Genomic DNA, 18,645 nt, shown 5'->3' with positions numbered 1-18,645 from the left:
TGACTTATTCAGGAGACTCATGCCTCAGATTCCACATTCACCTCAAATATCTCTTTTGATCTTTCCTACTTTCTGTCGGCTGAACTAAATGCTGTGTCTCTGTATACCCATCTGTCATGGATTATATTGTATTGTCAGCCCCTCCCCACATTGGGCTGGAAATTTCTTATTTTCAGAGCTCTTAGAATAGCTCTTGAGCATATATAGTAGGTGATCGGTAAATATATTCTTTTTTTTCAGGGGCTATGCCACGCAGCTTGTGGAATCTTAGTTCTCTGCCCAGGAATCAAACTGGGGCCTTGGCGCTGAAAGCACGGAGCCCTAACCACTGGACTGCCAGGGAATTCCTAAATATGTTCTTGAGTAGATATATGCTTGGATGAATTCATAGACTGGACAAAAAGATAGACTTTCCTTCTGTTCATGCATGAATTTGCCAGTGTCCAAGGCAAGGAAATGTCCTAAACCTGCAGAGGTACCACTCTCACTCTGGATAAGTTTCAGCAGTCTTTGAATTTATGAGCTTTATTTTCAGTGTTTAGGTGTAGTAGTAGTAGTCTCCCTGCCTGCCACCTGCTTGAAGCTTCATAATCACATGTATTTGTTGAGTTGTCTGCCCTCAGCCTCCATATTTATAATACTGGATGTTTCAAAGATATAATTGATGTAAACCAGTGTCTTCCTTACCAGTTATGGGTTGTCTTTTATTGTGAAGATTAGCCAGAAAATGTGTTTAAGTTTTTGAAAATTGTGAACATACTTTTAGAATTCCTTTATTGTTAGGTGCTTTCCCTCTTCTGTTATTCTTTCAGCTTTGTCTTTAATACAAGCTTGTCAGAGCTTTTCCTTTTATAAAAATAATTTTTAAAAGACAGTTAAAGTAGGGGTGGATGGGGCTGTAGACAGGACATCATGGAGTTTTATAAACTCATGCAACTGTTAGGTAACTTAATACAGTTTTTATCCTTGGGACTATACCTTTCTAGCTGGCAACTTTAAATTAGATTATTTCATGTTTCTGGTTGTCCTTTTGGTGTTTCTTTAATGACAAGTGTGGCTGCCTCCCTAGGGGTTCTTATTTTAGATTGCTTAGGGTGGTGTTGGAGAAAGTGTTACTTTTGCTCAAATATTTTTTTGTAGTATTTTAAAAGTAATATTAAACAGGTCAACATGACATTTTTGTGGCTTAACTACTTTCAAAGCTTTAAGGAAAATAATTTTGAAGTCAGCTTTTTCAGCTTTATTTATTTATTTATTTTTGTCCTGCTCAAAACCAAAATTCTTTCTTTGCTGTCTAGGAGGATTATGACTGATAATGATCCTTTAGATTTAAAAAGTTACTAATGTTCAGTATAAAAGAATTGATAAAAAGCTTTGTAAATCCATTGATATACTATTTTTTGTTTTGGGGAGTAGAACCTTTTAGGTCTGTCCCTCTAGTACCGCACCACATGCCCATTCCCAGATTTATCCTCTTCTTAAGAAGTGTTTGATATTTTAATCATCTACTTGTCCAGCCTTTTCATTTAGGAGGTAATAATTGTACCTTACAGAGTGCTTTCTCTTTTGATTTTCATAGCAATCAAGTAAAGGGTTAGGGCAGATAATTTTATTATCCCCATTTAGGAGGAATTAAAAAACAGGTAAAAAGAAGTTAAACAACTATTATAATGTCACACTATGCTAAAAGATTGTAAATTCACATGGAGAGCCTTATTTTGACAAAATTGTCAATGCTTAGTGTAGGTACTTTTCATGAAATTACAAGCTGGGAAATGTTCAGGAATGTCTAAAATTCCTTTGCTTAGCTTTGTTAGACAATTCATATTAGTCCCTGATAAATCAAACAAATAAAATATACTATTTATTGAGTTAGACGTTTTAATATAGAGCTTTGCTAAACACTTCAAAATCCTTTGTTAAAAATAAAATTGCTTAGTTTCTTCAGCATTTATCATAGTTGGCATTTGATGAATGTTTTGAAGAATATGATTTGATTAAAAATAATAGATTTGAAGAAAAAAAATAATAGATTTGTAGTTTTGTACAAAAATAGTTTTGTAGCCCTTAAAATGAATTTGTTGTGAGAGTACTGGTTGTTAATTTTCCCATTTTATAATTGAAGATTCATTACAATGGCTTTTATATGCTAGATTGATGGACATGGCCGAGCATGCATGTTAAGATCAGGCAGATTAGAAATAATAATTATTTCTAGTTTTATTTTAAAAATAACTTTATTGAGTTATAATGCACATACCATAAAATTCACCTATTTAAAATATACAATTCAGTGGTGAGAGTTGTACAACTATCACCACTATCTAGTTTTAGAGCAATTTCATCACCCCCATAGAAACTCCTTTCTGATTAGCACCCATTCCCTGTTTCCTTTCATCACCCTTCCTCGGTCCCTGGTAACCACTAATCTGTTTTTTGTCTCTATGGATTTCTCTATTCTGGATATTTCATATAAGTGGCATCTGGCTTCTTTCACTTAGCAAAATATTTTAAAGGTTCATCCATGTTTGTAACATGTATCAATACTTCATTTCTTTTTATTACTGAATAATACTTTATTGCATATACCACATTTTATTTATCCATTCATCAGTTAATGGACATTTGGCTTGTTAACACTTTTTGGTTATTGTACACAGCGCTGCTGTGAACAGTTGTGTATAAATTTTTATGTAGGCATATTCTCTTGAGTGTTTACCTAGGAGTGAAATTGTTGGGTCATATGGTTATCTCTATGTTCACCTTTTTGAGGAACTGCCAAACTGGTTTACAAAGCTGCTGCACCACTTTACTTTCCTGTCCAGTGTATCAGGGTTCCAATTTCTTCATCTCATTAACACTTGCTATTGTTTTGTCTTTTGGATTCTAGCCATCCTAGGGGTTGTGAAGTGATAATCTCATTGTCATTTTGATTTGCATTTCCCTAGTGACTAATGACTTGAGCATCTTTTCATGTGCTTGTTGTCTATTTGCATATCTACTTTGGAGAAATGTCTTTTCAAATTCTTTGCCTATTTTTAACTGGGTTATTTGTCTTTCTTGTTTTTGATTGTAAGAATTAAAAAAAATATTTATCCTATATGTAGGGACTTCCCTGATGGTCCAGTGGTTAAGATTTCACTCTCCCAGTGCAGAGGGCATGGGTTTGATCCCTGGTCAGGAATATCGGGCATGCCATGTGGCATGGCCAAAAAAAAAAAAAAAAAAGATATATACACACACACACACACACACACACACACACACACACACATCCTATATATCTTTATATATTCTATAAGTCTCTTATCAGATATGATTTACAAATATTTTCTCCCATTCTGTGGCTGTCTTTTCACTTTCATGATGGTATTCTTTGAGGCACAAAAGTTTTAAATTTTGTTGAAGATTTAATCTAGTATTTTCTTTTGTTACTTGTTCTTTTGGTGTCATATTTAAGAAATCATTGTTTAATCCAAGGCCACAAAGATTTGCTTTTATGTTTTCTTTTAAGAGTTTTAGCTCTTGCATTTAGGTTTAGGGTTTGTCATAGATGGCATTTATCAGGTTGCGGAAGTTCCCTTATGTCCCTAGTTTGTTGGGTGTTTTTATCATTGATGCCGAAAACTTGGCCTCTGTGCCCTGGTGCCGAATTGAATCTCAGAGACAGAGTTTTGGGTGAAGTAGAAAAGAATAGCTTTATTGCTTTGCCAGGCAAAGTGGGACACGGCAGACTCCTGCCCTCGAAAACTGTGTGTCCCAACCTGGGAGGATTTGGTGAGGAGTTTTATAGCAATAGTTCAAAGGTGGGGTTTCTGATAAGATTAGGGTGTGTGCAAGGGCTACATTCCTTTAATATGGTCTCAGTAATCTTTTGATGAGTTTCTCTGGTTCCTTTAATCTGGCCTCAGGTGGTCTTCTCTGGAATGAAGAATGCCTGACATCTTCCTTTTGTTAGGGGTTTTAGTTCTATAAAGAGCTTAAAGATATTGTTGTGTGTATCCCTTGAGGCAGCACCGGGACCCTGCCCCAAGGCGGCACTATTGTGTCTTGGCTGCTCCTCCCTTGTCTCTGCATCCCCTCCCTTCCCTGATGAGCAACTGTTTGAATCTGCCCTTTGGAACTCAGGGAAGGTCAAGGAGGCTGGAGTCTGTTCCCTACAAACAAGGAATGGGGGACATGGAAAGGCTTCTGTGCCCAGGAGCCCCACATGCTCCTGCTCAGTTTCATCAGGAAAGGGTGTTGGATTTTGTCAAATACTCTATTTGTCAAATGTGTGTATTGAGAAGAAAATGTAATTTTTGTCCTTTTATTAATATAGTGTATTACATTGATCAATTTTTATATATTAAACCAATGTGAACGAGTGGAATAAATGTCACTTGTTCATAGTGTATAATCCTTTTTATATGTTGCTGGATTTGGTTTGCTAGTATTTGGTTGAGGATTTTTCATGTACTATATTCATAAGGGATATTGGTCTGTAGTTTGTTTTTTTTTTTTCTTTATAATTTTCCCTCTCACCCTGTCTTTGTGTCTCCTTCATTTTTTCATGCATTCTTCCGAAAATCATGTGTGCCTATTTATCTATCTTGGTATAAGAATCCCTTTTTCTAAAGGAACTCCTTTATTTATTTATTTATTTATTTATTTATTTTTTAATTTTTTGGCTGTGTTGGGCCTTCGTTTCTGTGCGAGGGCTTTCTCCAGTTGCAGCAAGCGGGGGCCCCTCTTCATCGCGGTGCGCGGGCCTCTCACTATTGCGGCCTCTCCCGTTGCGGAGCACAGGCTCCAGACGCGCAGGCTCAGCAGTTGTGGCTCACGGGCCCAGGTGCTCCGCAGCACGTGGGATCCTCCCAGACCAGGGCTTGAACCCGTGTCCCCTGCATTGGCAGGCAGATTCTCAACCACTGCACCACCAGGGAAGCCCTGGTCTGTAGTTTTCTTGGGATGTCTTTGATTTGGTATTAGGGTAATATTGACCTCATAGAATGAATTGGGAATTGTTCTCTTCTGGGGAAAGATTGGTATTAATTTGCTTTTAAAATATTTGGTAGAAGTCACTGGTGAAACTCCCTGGCCTTGGGTAGGAAGTTTTAAAATTTGATTTGTGGGAAGTTTTGAAATTAATAATTCAGTCTCATCAACTAATTTATAGGTCTGTTCAGAGTCTCTGTTTCTTTTTGAGTCAGTTTTGGTAGTTTGTTTCTACGAATTTGTCCATTTCATCTAGATTGTCTAATTTGTTGGTGTACATTGTTCATAGTATTCTCTTACAATCCTTTTTATTTCTGTAAGGTCAGTAGTCATGTCCCCACTTTCATTTCTGATTTTAGTAACTTTAGTCTTCTCTCTTTTTCTTGGTCAGTCTAGCTAAAGATTTGTCAATTTTGGCCATCTTTTGAAAGAACCAACTTTTGGTTTTATTGATTTTTCTCTATTTTTTTTCTACTTTATTTCCATTCTAATTGTTACTGAACTCAGGTTCAGCTTCTTGCTGCTTAAAAGTTAATACTCAGGAGGAAGGTATTGGTTTGAAAAGGTATGGCTGCTTTATTCAGGAGGCTGACAATCGGGAAAAGGCGGACTCCAAAACCAACTCTGAAGATCCTGCTCGACCATGAAAGTTTTTAAAGGGAGAATCATTTGGGGAGGGGGTCAGAGTCTCTATTATCTTCCACTGTGTGCAGACTTTCTTCTTTTTTTTTTTTTTTTTTCGGACTTTCTTCTGATCAGTTGGTGGTGAGGTAACAGAGTGGTGTGCCAGGAACCTTGTGCTTAGCTTGAAGTTACCATCCTCTACCTGGGTGGGGGCTTTAGTTCCTACAGAAGAACTCAAAGACTTTGTTATGTATATTCCTTGAGGAGGAACCAGGATCCTGCCCAAGAGCTGCACTATTGTTTCTTGGCAGCTCCTCCTCCTTCTGTGTTCCCTCCCTTCCCTGATACACAGCTGTTTGAATTTGCCCTTTGGAACTCAGGGAAGGTCAAGGAGGCTGAATGAAACCTATTTCCTACAAACAAGAAATGAGGGGCGCAGAAAAGGTTTGTACCCGGGAGGGTCATGCTTCGTTTCATAATCTTTATTATTGATATTTCCTTCCTTCTGCTTGCTTTGGGTTTAGTTTGCTCCTCTTTTTTTTTAGTTTCTGAAGGTAGAGAGTTATTATATGTAATTTTACTTTTTTAAAAAACTGTAAGTGTTTATAGCTTTAGGTCTTCCTGTAAGCATTGCTTTCACTGAGTCCCATAAGTTTTGGTATGTTGTGTTTGCATTCTTAGAGTATTTTCATTTCATCAAAGTATTAGCTAATTTTCCTTGTGATTTATTATTTGACATGTTGTTTATTTAGTGTGTTGTTTAATTTCCACATATTTTTGAATTTCCTTCTGTTATTGATTTCTAATTTCATTCCATTGTGGTAAGAAAACATGCTTTGTATGGTTTCAATCCTTTTAAATGTATTGAGGCTTGTTTTATGGCTTAACATAAGGTCTCTCCAAATCATGTGCACTTGGGAAGAATGTATATCCCTCTGTTGTTGGATGGAGTGTTCTGTAGGTGTCTGTTAGGTCTAGATGGCATACAATGTTCACGTTTTCTATTTCCTTGCTAATCTTCTCCCTAGTTGTTTTATCCATAATTGAAAGTTAGGTAGTGAAGCATACAGCTATTATTGTTGAATTGTCTATTTCTCACTTCAGTTCTGTCAGTTTATGCTTCATATATTTTGGGGCTCTGTTGTTAGGTGCTCTAGATTTAATTCTGATGCATAATAGGGATTGGATGCTTATGTATGTGAACACTATTTATATCTCAATAAAACGTTGTTCCATTTTATGTGCTGTGACCAATAGATAGAATTTGTTTTGATATGGCTTTCATGCTTAAATGATTTTGACTAGTAGTAAGTTATTTTGTCTAGGTTACATAAAGATGCACTTGTCTCTGAGAAGACTTAACTTCACTAGGGCAGTGGTTCATTTTAAAGGTTTATGTGTATGTGAGTCAGTGAACTGCAGCAGTTTAAACATGGCAGAGATAAAGTATTTAATAATGACTTTGCCAGTACTGATTTTTTTCTTCTTTTTTCAGAACAACTTCTTAAAGTATAGTTGATTTACAACGTTATGTTAGTTTTAGGTGTGCAGCAAAGTGATTCAGTTTCATATATACGTGTGTATATGTATATTTTCAGATTCTTATCCATTATGGGTTATTATAAGATATTGAATATAGTTCCCTGTGCTATACAGTAGGTCCTTGTTGTTTATCTGTTTTATATATAGTAGTGTGTATCTGTTAATCCCAAACTCCTAATTTATCCCTCCCCCCTTACCCCCTTGGTAACCATAAATTTGTTTTCTACCTCTGTGAGTCTATTTCTGTTTTGTAAATAAGTTCATTTATATCATTTTTTTTAGATTCCATATATGAGTGATTTCATGTGATATTTATCTTTCTCTGTCTGACTAGACAGTATTAATTTTTACTGAGATTAAAGGGCAGATGATAGTGTAATGTTCCTTGACTGTCCCTAGAATAATTTGAGTCAGTACCAATTATTAAACTATTAACAGTATCTACCTTTTATACAACTAAGTCCTAAACTATATCTGGCTTTGGAGGAAGAAGGAAATAGAGAAGTATCCATTATATTATATTATATTGATATTATTTCTTTTTAATCCTCATAGCAATCTTTTGACATGGGTGGTATTATTCTCACTTTACAATGAGCAGATTGAAACTCAGAGATTTATTATTTTGACGAAGGTCACTGGTGAGTGCTCTTTTCATTTTCTGTCATTCTTTTAGTCTTTCATTCAACAAATATGCCAGGCTTTGGAGCTGCAGCCATGACCCAGTCAGACATGATCCTTGCTCTCATGAAGGGAATGATCTGGTGGAGTCCTTTTACTGAGTCTTTGAGCCCTATTTCATATAGTAGTAACATATATTTGTAGAATACTTTATAAAATATTTCTGCATTTTAATCTAATTTTATAACTCTTATTGCAGCCTTCTGACCCAGGTGTGTTAGATAGTAGTGCTGTTATTCCCATTTGAAAACAAGGAAACTGAGACTTAGGGATATTTAGGTCATATAGTTAGTAAATGGCTGAGTTAGTGTGCAAACCCAGGTCGTCTGGCTCCAAGGACCCTGCACTTCTTCCATTATGCCACATAGTTTCACTATTTCACATGAAACTACAAGCCTGTATCACCAAGAGTGATATTCTGGAAAGTAACCAGTCTAGCAGTACTTAGCAAAGCAGAGCTCTACCAGGCAGGGCATGTGGGAAGAGGAATCAGGAGGCCTAAACAGCTGTGTCTAGTGTGCTGGAATGGATTTATTCCTAAATAACACATTGAGAAAGAATGCTTTGGAGAGAGACTAAAACATGAGAAACATTGCACAGACATGGTCTCAGCAGCACCTGCATGGACTCATGGCACAATAACTGCCAGGGACATTTTTTTTCTAGAACAAAGGCTTGAAACAGACAGTGAATTTAAGACGAAGTGACCCAAACAACACGGGACTCCATACAGAGCTATCTGCAGCTACAAATCAGAGTGTAATCTTTATATGAGGAAGGGATTGCTTATTTTACATTGATTACCTCAGCTACCTTCGTGCAAGTACAGAGATAGCAATCTATTCAGTAAAAACATTTGAGTGCTTCCTCTGTGTAAAAGCACTGTTACTCATTGTGGGAGTGATACCAACATGGGTATGACACCATCCTTGCCCACAAGGAGCTTGTAACCTTGTAAGGAGATTTTGCATTCATTCAAACAATACTTGTTCATCCAGAGTTTATTATGTCAGACCCCGTGCCACGTGTTAAGGAGACAAGAGTGGATGAGATAGAAACTATCCCTATGCCTTTAGCTTATACTTTTCCATCACCTGGAGAGTATTTCCTTACCTCCTTCCCCTAAGTCTAAGTAATTGGAAACCTTTTAAAGTAGAGAGCAGGATATGAAATTCTCTTAGCAAAATAGTAGTCAGTGGTATTCTTGTGACTTGGCCACAAATAGAACTTGATAGCTAATGGGTCAGAACTTAGGTGTCATGCTAGAAAATATTTGTATCACGTTTAGCAGTCACATTCAAAAAAGTACAAAACATCACAATAGAAAAAAATGGACAAAGTATTTGAACAGGAGATCACAGAATAGGAAATAAAAAAGGAAAAAAATATGTCAGTCTTTCTAGTAATGAGAGAAATGGTAATTAAATATTGAAATAGTGTTTTTACCTCTCTCATTGGCAAAAATAAAAGTTGATAAGAGCACATTTAAGTAATAATGATAAGAAAACTTTATTGAGTACTTTCTCTGTGGCAGGCAAAAACAGTCTTTACAACAGTCCTAGTGAGGGTAGGTACTATTATTATTGTTTTACTGATAAGGTACTTGAGGTACAAGGATAGCGTAACTTGTCCAAGGTCAGACATCTAGTACTTATTGAGCCCAAATTTGAACTCAGGCAACCCGTCTCTAGAGCCTGCACTCTTAATCACCAAAGCGGTGCCTTTGTCTGGATTGGTTATCATAATGCTCAGTCTCTAGAAGTGTCTACCACAAAGAAAGCACTTAAATATTTGTTGAATGGATTCTTAAAATGAAAATGTTTAGGGGACTTCCCTGGTGGTCCAGTGGTTAAGAATCCGCCTTCCAGTGCAGAGGATGCAGGTTCGATCCCTGGTTGGGGAACTAAGATCCCACATGCTGTGGGGCAACTAAGCCTGTGCACTGCAACTACTGAGCCCATGCACCACAATTAGAGAGAAGCCCATGTGCCGCAACGAAAGATCCCACGTGCCGCAACTAAGACCCAACGCAGCCAAAGATAAATAAATTAATTAAAATTAATTAATTAATTAAAAAAGAAAGAAAATGTATTAGGTACATCATTTTTGGAGGGTAATTTATCGATATCAAGAAACACATACTAATGACTCAATAATTCTATTTCTTAATGTGTATCTTTAAAAAAATGTATATAAGGAGGCATGTATTTATTGTACATGGCCACATTCTTGGTACTTGTAGAAAAATAAGAGAAAATGTAAATGTTCATCAGTGCTAAAAGTAACTAATAATATAACTAATGTATAGCCTTATATAATTATTAAATGACTAAATAAAACTACGATATAGGTATATTTCAGAATTCTATATGCACAGTTAAAATAAATGAAGTATTTGATCTGGAAAGGTATCTAGGATATACTATTGAATGTGAAAAGCAAGTTACAGAACTTTTCCTACCAAAATAGATTCTAGATGATGAAAGAGTAAAATAAACAAAAATAACCATGAAAATAGCAGAGAAAACATGGGTGAATATTTTTATACTATTGGAAGGAGGAATGCTTTTCTAAGCATGATATGAAACGTAAAAGCCATAATGGAGACTGATGAATTTGATTACACAAAAATGGATGACTTCCATGTAGAAAAAAAAAGAACAAACATTAAACTGGAATGAAGATTCTAAACATGATATATATATAAAGGATATTTATAGGCAATTTGTAGAAAGGCCAGTAGGCATATGAAAGATAAATAGATGTTCAGCTTTTACTCCTAATTAAAAATACAAATTAGACTATCAGGTCCCGTTTACTACCTGTAAGATTGGCAAAGATTGATAATAGTAATGACAAGAGCTTATAGAAAAAAATTTTACATACTCTTGGAGGAAATAGAAATAAGCATAGCATGTTTGGTTGAAATTTTGGCAACATTTATTAAAATTTAAAATGTATAATACTTTTGTCTTAAATTCCACTTTTAGGGATTTATTGTATATTAAAGTGTAAAGATATGTGTATAAGGATATTCATTATATTGTGTATAGGTATAAAAATATGGAGAGAATCTAGATGTTTGTTGATAGGGATGAGAGTTAAATTGTGTTGATAATACATCCATATAATGGAATGCTATTCAGCTATTTAAAACGACTGTGGCAAATCTATTCACACAGCACTGCTTTGTAGTGCTGATTGATTATAATGCTACATTAAATAACATATGTATGAACATACTATAACAGTAGGCATGTGTATATTTTAAAAGTCCATTATAGTAACCTGTTGATCTATATCTCTTCCCCTGCTCTTTTCTCAGTACTGTTATCTGTAGTGGGAGCATTAATAAATTCAGACATACTGTAGTCTAATGTTCAGATGTTATTAAACTAGAGTTTCTCTTTCTCTTTCTTTTATTAGCAAAAAGAGTAAGGACAACTTATAGCTCATAGGAGCATTTTTATACTGCAAGTACTTCTGAATGCCAAAGAGTAGAAGTGAAGGAGGAATGTTGTTTCCAAACATATACATACCTAGAGGTTAAGAGTCTGAGATATGAAACCAGAATGCCTGGGTTCAAATCCTGGTTTTGCTACTGTGTGTGACTTTGTACAAGTTACTTACCTTCTTTTTGCCTTCATTTCCTTATTATTCATCCACCAAATATTTGAGTGCTTACCGTATGCCAGACACTATTCTGGATGCCAGTGATAAAACAAGGAGGATTAAGACAAAATCTCTACCTTCTTGTATATGTACATTCTGGAGGACTTAATTCTATACCTACTATTTAGGGTTCTTAAGAGAATTAAGGGTTTAATATCTCTAAAGCCCTTGGAATGAGGTCTGGTACATAGTAAGTGAACAATAAATAATATTACTATTTTTCTCCCCTCCCAAATAAATAGGCATACAGAGTATGATTTATTAACTATTTTATGGAAGTTTTTGTCAAATACAGTGACATTCAAGGATATATGAAACAATCTATTTCAGTATATTCTTGTATTTGTCTGCATTCTAGATGCTCACATACACTCTCAGTCATTGAGCTCTAGCTTGGCGGATAGTACTACACACTGTTGGCCACTGAACCTTACCATACACCATGTTGCAAAAGCTCTCAGCCTGTGAGTGTTCTACCACCATATTTTGAGTGTGCTAGATGTTGAAGTGCAAAATTTACAGTAGTTCTTTTAAGGAGTCTTGATGGAAATGCTAGAGAAATCAAGAGAGTAAAAATCAGAAAGTTATTAATGGGTAAATTGAAGGTCATCATAAACATCAATGAAGCCTGGGAGGATTGACTAATAATTGTACAGCATTTACGAGGAGAAGTTAAATGTTGTAGTTATATTTATTAATTTGTCAATTGACAAAATCGCAGCATATATTCATAGAACAAATATTTATTTACAGCCTGCTATGTGCTATGTTAAATGCTGTCAGTTCTTTGGTGAACAAAATAGTCATGGAACCTATCCTCATATAGCTGATGTTTCACAATGTTACAAAAATAATTATAGGGTTATAAGAGAACTATGCAGGAAGCCTAGTCTGAGAGGTCAAAGGAGGTCTTCTTTGTGGAATTGAGATTTAATCAATTTAATTCAGTTCAGTCCCCTGAAGGTTGAGTGAGTATGTATTAGCCAGGAGGAGAGAGTCATAAGAAATGAGTGGGAAACAACAATGCAAGGAGAGGGGACAGCATCGAGAAAGAATCAGAGGTGGAAAGAACATGATACTCTTGAGGAATGGGAAGATGTCATTGTGGATGGAGAGAAGTAAATGGAAGGGAAAGTGGCAAAAGAATAAGCTGGAGAGTTAGGCAGGGGTTAAATTTTGCAGGACCTTACAAGGTCAGAGTAAGGAGTTTTGATATTATTTTAAGTGCAAAGCAATTGAAGAGTTTCAAGTTGAAGGATCACTTGATTAAATTTTTTAAGTTGAGGTATTATTGACATATAACATTCTATTAGTTTCAGGTATACAGCATAATTATTTGATATTTGTATATACTAGTGTCGAATGATCACCACCATTAGTCTAGTTAACATCCATCACCATGTATAGTTAGAAAAAAATTTTTCGTTTTGATTAAGGACTTTTAAGATCTGCTGTCTTAACAACTTTCAAATATGCAGTACAGTTTTTGGTGAAGTCTTTAGGGTTTCCTATATATAATGTCATGCCATCTGCAAATAGTGACAGTTTTACTTCTTCCTTTCCAATTTGGATGCCTTTCATTACTTTTTATTGCCTGATTGCTCTGGCTAGGCTTTCCAATACTGTGTTGAATAAAAGTGGTGAGAGTGGACATCTTCGTCTTGTTCCTGATCTTAAAGGAAAAGCTTTCAGTTTTTCAGCATTGAGTAAGATATTAGCTATGTACTTGTTATGTGTGGACTTTATTATGCTGAGATACTTTCCCTCTATACCCACTTTTCTGAGAATTTTTATTATGAATGGGTGTTGAATTTTGTCAGATACTTTTCTGCATCTATTGAGATGATCATATGATTTTTATCCTTTGTTTTGCTAACATGGTATATATCACATTGATTTGCAGTTGTTGAATCATCCTTGCATCCCTGGAATAAATCCAACTTAATCATAGTGTATGATCGTTTTAATGTATTGTTGAATTTGGTTTGCTAATATTTTGTTGAGGATTTTTGCATTTGTGTTTATCAGGGATGTTGGTCTATAATTTTCTTTTCTTCTGGTGTGTGGTCTGGTTTTGGTATCAGGGTAATGCTGGTCTCATAAAATGCATTTGGAAATGTTCCCTCTTCTATTTTTTCAGAGTTTGAGAAGGATTGGTATTAATTCTTCTTTAAATGTGGCTGACACTGGACTTTTGTTTGGAGGTTTTTCATTACTGATTTAATCTTCTTACTAGTAATCAGTCCATTTGGATTTTCTATTTCTTCATGATTTAGTCTTGTAAGGTTGTATGTTTCTAGGAATTCGTCCATTTTTTCTAGGTTGTCTGATTTGTTGGTGTATAATTGTTTATAGTAGACTCTTTTGATCCTTTCTATTTCTGTGGTATGTTGTAATGTCTCCTCTTTCATTTCTGATTCTATTTATTTGAGTCTTCTTTTTTTCTTGGTGAGTGAGGCTTAAGGTTTGTCAATTCTGTTTATCTTTTCAAAGACCAGGCTTTAGTTTCATTGATCTTTTCTATTGTCTTTTAGTGTCTATTTCACTTATTTTCACTCTGATCTTTGTTATTTCCTTCCCTTTACTAACTATGGTCTATGTCTGTTCTTCGTTTTCTAGTTCCTTTAGGTGTAAAGTTAGGTTGTTTATTTGAGATTTTTCTTATTTCTTGAGGTAGGCGTTTATTGCTATGAGCTTCCCTCTTAGAACTGTTTTTGCTGCATCCCATAAATTTTGATATGTTTTATTGCCATTTTCATTTGTCTTAAAGTATTTTTAAAGTTCTCTTTTGATTTCTTTGTTGACCCCTAATTAATTCTTTTTAAAGGTTACTTTAACTGCTGAGTGAAAATGGACTGGAGGAGATGACAAAAGTACTATGAGGAGATCATTGAAGAGATTATTTCTGTAATCCAGATATGGTATAATAGTGGCTTGCACCAAAGTCGTGGTTGTAGACAGAGAAAATGGATTTTTATCAATTTTAGGACATGACTGAATGTTGATGATGACCGTTATGGAGAGGGAGGGATAGAGAATGACTATATAATGAGCGTCTGGATAGTTAATGATATAGGGAACAGAGAAGAAATGGAATTGATTATTATGAGAGTAGATGTACATATTGAATTTGAGATGTCTTTGAGACCCAGAGACATTAAATAGGCACTTGTGTATATATATATAGGTTTAGAACCCAGAAAAGAGGTCTGAAGTAGAGAAAAGGAAATTAGGACTTGTTAACAGGTAGTGTTTGAGGCAATGGTAGTAGATAGAATTCCCTTGGAAAAGAATATAAATCAAGAAAGAAGAGAACTGAGTACAGAACTTTGAGGAATTTCAACATTTAAGATTGGCTAGGGACTTCCCTGGTGGTCCAGTGGTTAAGCCTCCATGCTCCCAATGCAGGGGGCCCGGGTTTGATCCCAGGTTGGGGAACTAAGATCCCACATACCGCAACTAAGCCCACACGCTGCAACTACTGAGCCCTCGAGCTCTAGAGCCTGTGCGCCGCAACTAGAGAGCCCATGAGCCGCAATGAAGATCCAGAGCAGCCAAAATAAATTAAAAAAAAAAAAAAGATCAGGTAAGGGCGAAGGAGTCAGGGATGAAAGTGAGAGGGATAAGTCAAAGAAGTAGGAGAAAATCAGAAATTTTAGTGTCACATAAGTAAGTCATGGAAGAATAGTTTCATAAAGAAGGAGGATGTGATCTACTATAACTGAATGTTGCTAAGATGGGGAAAGAAGCCAGAAAAGAGTGGGGCATGCATGGGAGGTGAAGGGGAGACATTGAGAGTAGACAACTCTTTTGAGAAAATAGTCCTCTTGGGATTCCCTGGCGGTCCAGTGGTCAAGACTCTGTGCTCCCAATGCAGGGGACACAGGTTTGCTCCCTGGTCGGGGAACTAAGATCCTGCATGCCACACAGCGTGGCCAAAAAAAAAAAAAAACCAACAGAAAATAGTCCTCTCGAGTGTGAAGGGTTAACTGTCTCAAATTCGAGGTATAGTGGAATATCCAAATGGAGAAGTATTGTATATCAGGTAGGTTAAGCTGTGGCCCTGGAATTTGAGTGAGAGGTGAGGGTTAGAGAAATCTGAGAGTCATTCACATGGAGATGGTAGTTGAAGACTTTAGAAGAAAAGGGAGCCAAAGATAGAACTGTGAGAGCACCTATAGTTAGAGATTTTCTTTGGATTGTTATTAATAAATAACATTGTAGTGTTCATAGTACAAGTAGTTTGAGCATGGACTTGTTTCATTCAACTCAGTTACCCCAAGCTTTGGCTGATACAATTCAGGTTTTGCTCTTCTTAAACTTGACATTGTTAAAAGTAAGACGCAGTGCTCTAAATGCCCCCCCCCCCACCTCCCCAAGTTGTCAAGACAGGAGCAAGCACAGTATCTATTTTTACTGTAGGTGTTAAGGTACACAATTTTATTTTTGGCTAGTTTTTCATTAGTTGGTAGTTTGTACAAATATATCACTTGTAGTGACTAGATTAATGTTGAGTCATAACCCTGCTTTACACAAACTCTTGCTATTACTTTTGGTACATACAATTTGTGCTGTACAAATTATATCTCCCGAGCAATCTGCTACCTAAAGTGATCTGAAAAATAAGACCCTCCCCCCAATGAATTTATCTCTTGTTTATTATCTACTGTAGATCATAGAATATCTGAGCTAGTGTCTGATCTTTGAAATTTTAGGTATGCGATTAAGGTTGAAACTCTGATTTTGATGTCATTAGTCTCAATTTATATCGTTCTGTTGGGATATGTTTGTTAAGATTATTGTTGCAAGTTAAAGCAACCAGTTGGAGCTTACTTAAGGAAAAGGGGAGTGTTACAAGGATACTAGGTAATAAACTGGTTAAGTTGATTGGTTCCCCAGAATATGGTTTTATTTTGCAATAAAAATTTATGTGTGTGTATGGAGCAAGAGGCAGGCAATCCTAGAATTCTGTTGGCAAAGATAATCCAATAGATATCTACTACCTAAAAATTAAAGATAAGGACTTGGGCTAATATAGTGTTAATTAGTGGTTCCAGTCATGGACAAACAATCTATTTGCTACTTTAGGGATGTTGTATATCTGAAGAGTATTCCATATATACACAAATTTGTTTTTATGTCTTGAGTCTTATTACTCTAGACTTGAAAATTACGCATGTTACTTGCTTTAGTGCCAATCTCAGATCAGTTGCTGTTCTAAAGGTTTCAGTGCATACATATATTTGATACATCTGTTATCACTTTTCCTAATATTTGTTCAACTCTGCTTCTCTTCAGTGTGTACTAGGAGAAAGCAACTACCTGGTACTAATAGCTCTTGACTGAGAATTCAGTGTTTGTGAAAGATGCCAGATTGATATCCTGGAAATTGAAACCCTCTGTGAATGTGGTGTAGCAATAATGTCAGCTTCCCACATCTTGCTTTCTTAATGTACTTTGGTCTTGATCTGCAGGAATAAAGCTCTTTTCAAAGATTATCTCATTTCTTTTTTCTGCCACTGTGAGTGAGGTTGTTTGTATTCAAAGCATGTTTTTATAGGATCAGATATATTTAGCCTCTTCAGAAAGTTGAAGAGTCAGGTTATTTTTTTGTTCCTGTGTTTCATTTCATTGTTCAAACTTGAATTGATTACTTAAGACCAGTGGCCCTGATGGATTATTAATTGTATAAACAAACCAGTCCCCTGGTTGGCTTTATGGTTCAAATCACATTCTGCTTTTCTTTTGTAATTCTTTCACACAAATTGCTTTTTGATGATGAATAGTAATGGCTACCACTTATTAAACACTTAAATATGAGACCTAAGGAAGGCACATTATATAAATACATTCTTCATTATTAAAACTATCCTGGGAAGTATAGTGTTCATACAAAGTATAAAGAAACTGAGACTCAGAAAGGTTTATTTAATTAAACTCCTCAAAGCAGCAACAGCTGTTAAATGCTAGAGCATGAATTCAAACTTGGATTTGCCGGACTCCTGCACTAGTGTTCTTTCACCAAACTCCACTGATGCTCGTAAAAATGTTCATTTGGATTAAACATCAGAGAAGCAAGTCTGTTACATATTGGTAATTGTTGATTTGAAAGTCTAATCCCAGTTTTTCTAGATATTCCATTGTATTTACAGATACCCTTGAATCACACCTTTTTTTTTTCTTTAAAGGTGAGTCATCAAACTAATAGAAGCTGTTTGAAGTTGTGATTAGGATAGAAAGACCTGGTAAAACATAGTTTAAGTTTGAACTTCAGTATGCAAACTAATAATTTTATGTTGGCATTAATAAACTTTGAAATAGTAAGTATATTAGAGCCTTAGCAGTCTCAACACAACTCTTGGGATCCTTCCTATGGAAAAATTTTGCAGGTGGAAGTACTTTGAAAGTTAGTCTTTTAGTGATTTTACTTTGGATCACAAGTGGTTAGTGAGCAGTTACTCTGTGCCAAGCATTGTGCCATACACACACACACACAGGATATAGTGATCAATAAGTCAGAAATAGTCTCTTTTCTGGAAAACATCAGTATGAGCCTGGAAAGAGGAGACAAACAGTTAAAAAAAAATCATAATTCAGCTGGTAAGTGCTGTGATAGAGGAAATGAAAGATATATGGAAAGAAGGAGCACCTGTCCTAGACCTAGAATAGAAGGGTTTTAAGGAAGATGTGATATATAGGGTAGGATAAGGAGGGTAAGCAAGAATTAGTCGAGTAATAGTGGTGGGGGCAGAATATTCCAGGCCTAAATAATAATGTGTGAAGGCCTGTTTTTTTCCCAGTAGTTTTATTGAGATATAATTCACATATCATAAAATTGTCTCTTTTAAAGTACACATTCAGTGGTATTCAAGTATATTCACAGAGTTGTGCAACCATCACCACTGCCTAATTCCAGAACATTTTCATCACCCCAGAAAGAAACACCATATCCATTAGCACTCACTCCCTATTCCCTCCTCTCCCTGGCCCTTGGCAACCACTAATCTACTTTCTGTCTCTAAGGATTTGCCTATTCTGGATGTTTCATATAAACAGAACCATACAATATGTGGTCTTTTGTGACTGGCTTCTTTCACTTAGCATAATGTTTTCAAGGTTCATCCATATTGTAGTGTCTATCAGCATGAA

At 35.8% G+C, this 18,645-nt stretch overlaps 1 protein-coding gene across 6 annotated transcripts in view; it reads left to right on the top strand.

Moving 5' to 3' along the window:
• The window catches only part of ZFYVE9 (zinc finger FYVE-type containing 9), a 189,701-nt gene that overhangs the window by 20,252 nt on the left and 150,804 nt on the right, over positions 1-18,645 (top strand). The window contains exon 1 of one of the 6 annotated variants that reach the window (XM_082428845.1): positions 3,259-6,045. The exons of the other annotated variants lie outside the window; for them this stretch is intronic. The gene's annotated coding sequence lies outside the window, so the exon portion shown is untranslated. Of the gene's footprint in view, positions 1-3,258; positions 6,046-18,645 lie in introns of those variants that run through there. 6 annotated transcript variants of the gene reach the window in all.

The sequence above is a fragment of the Balaenoptera physalus genome, assembly GCF_965194825.1.
Source record: "Balaenoptera physalus genome assembly, chromosome: 1".
NCBI lineage: Eukaryota > Metazoa > Chordata > Mammalia > Artiodactyla > Balaenopteridae > Balaenoptera > Balaenoptera physalus.
The sequence above is the reverse complement of the archived record's forward strand: the minus strand, read 5'-3'. Positions and strand labels throughout refer to the sequence as shown.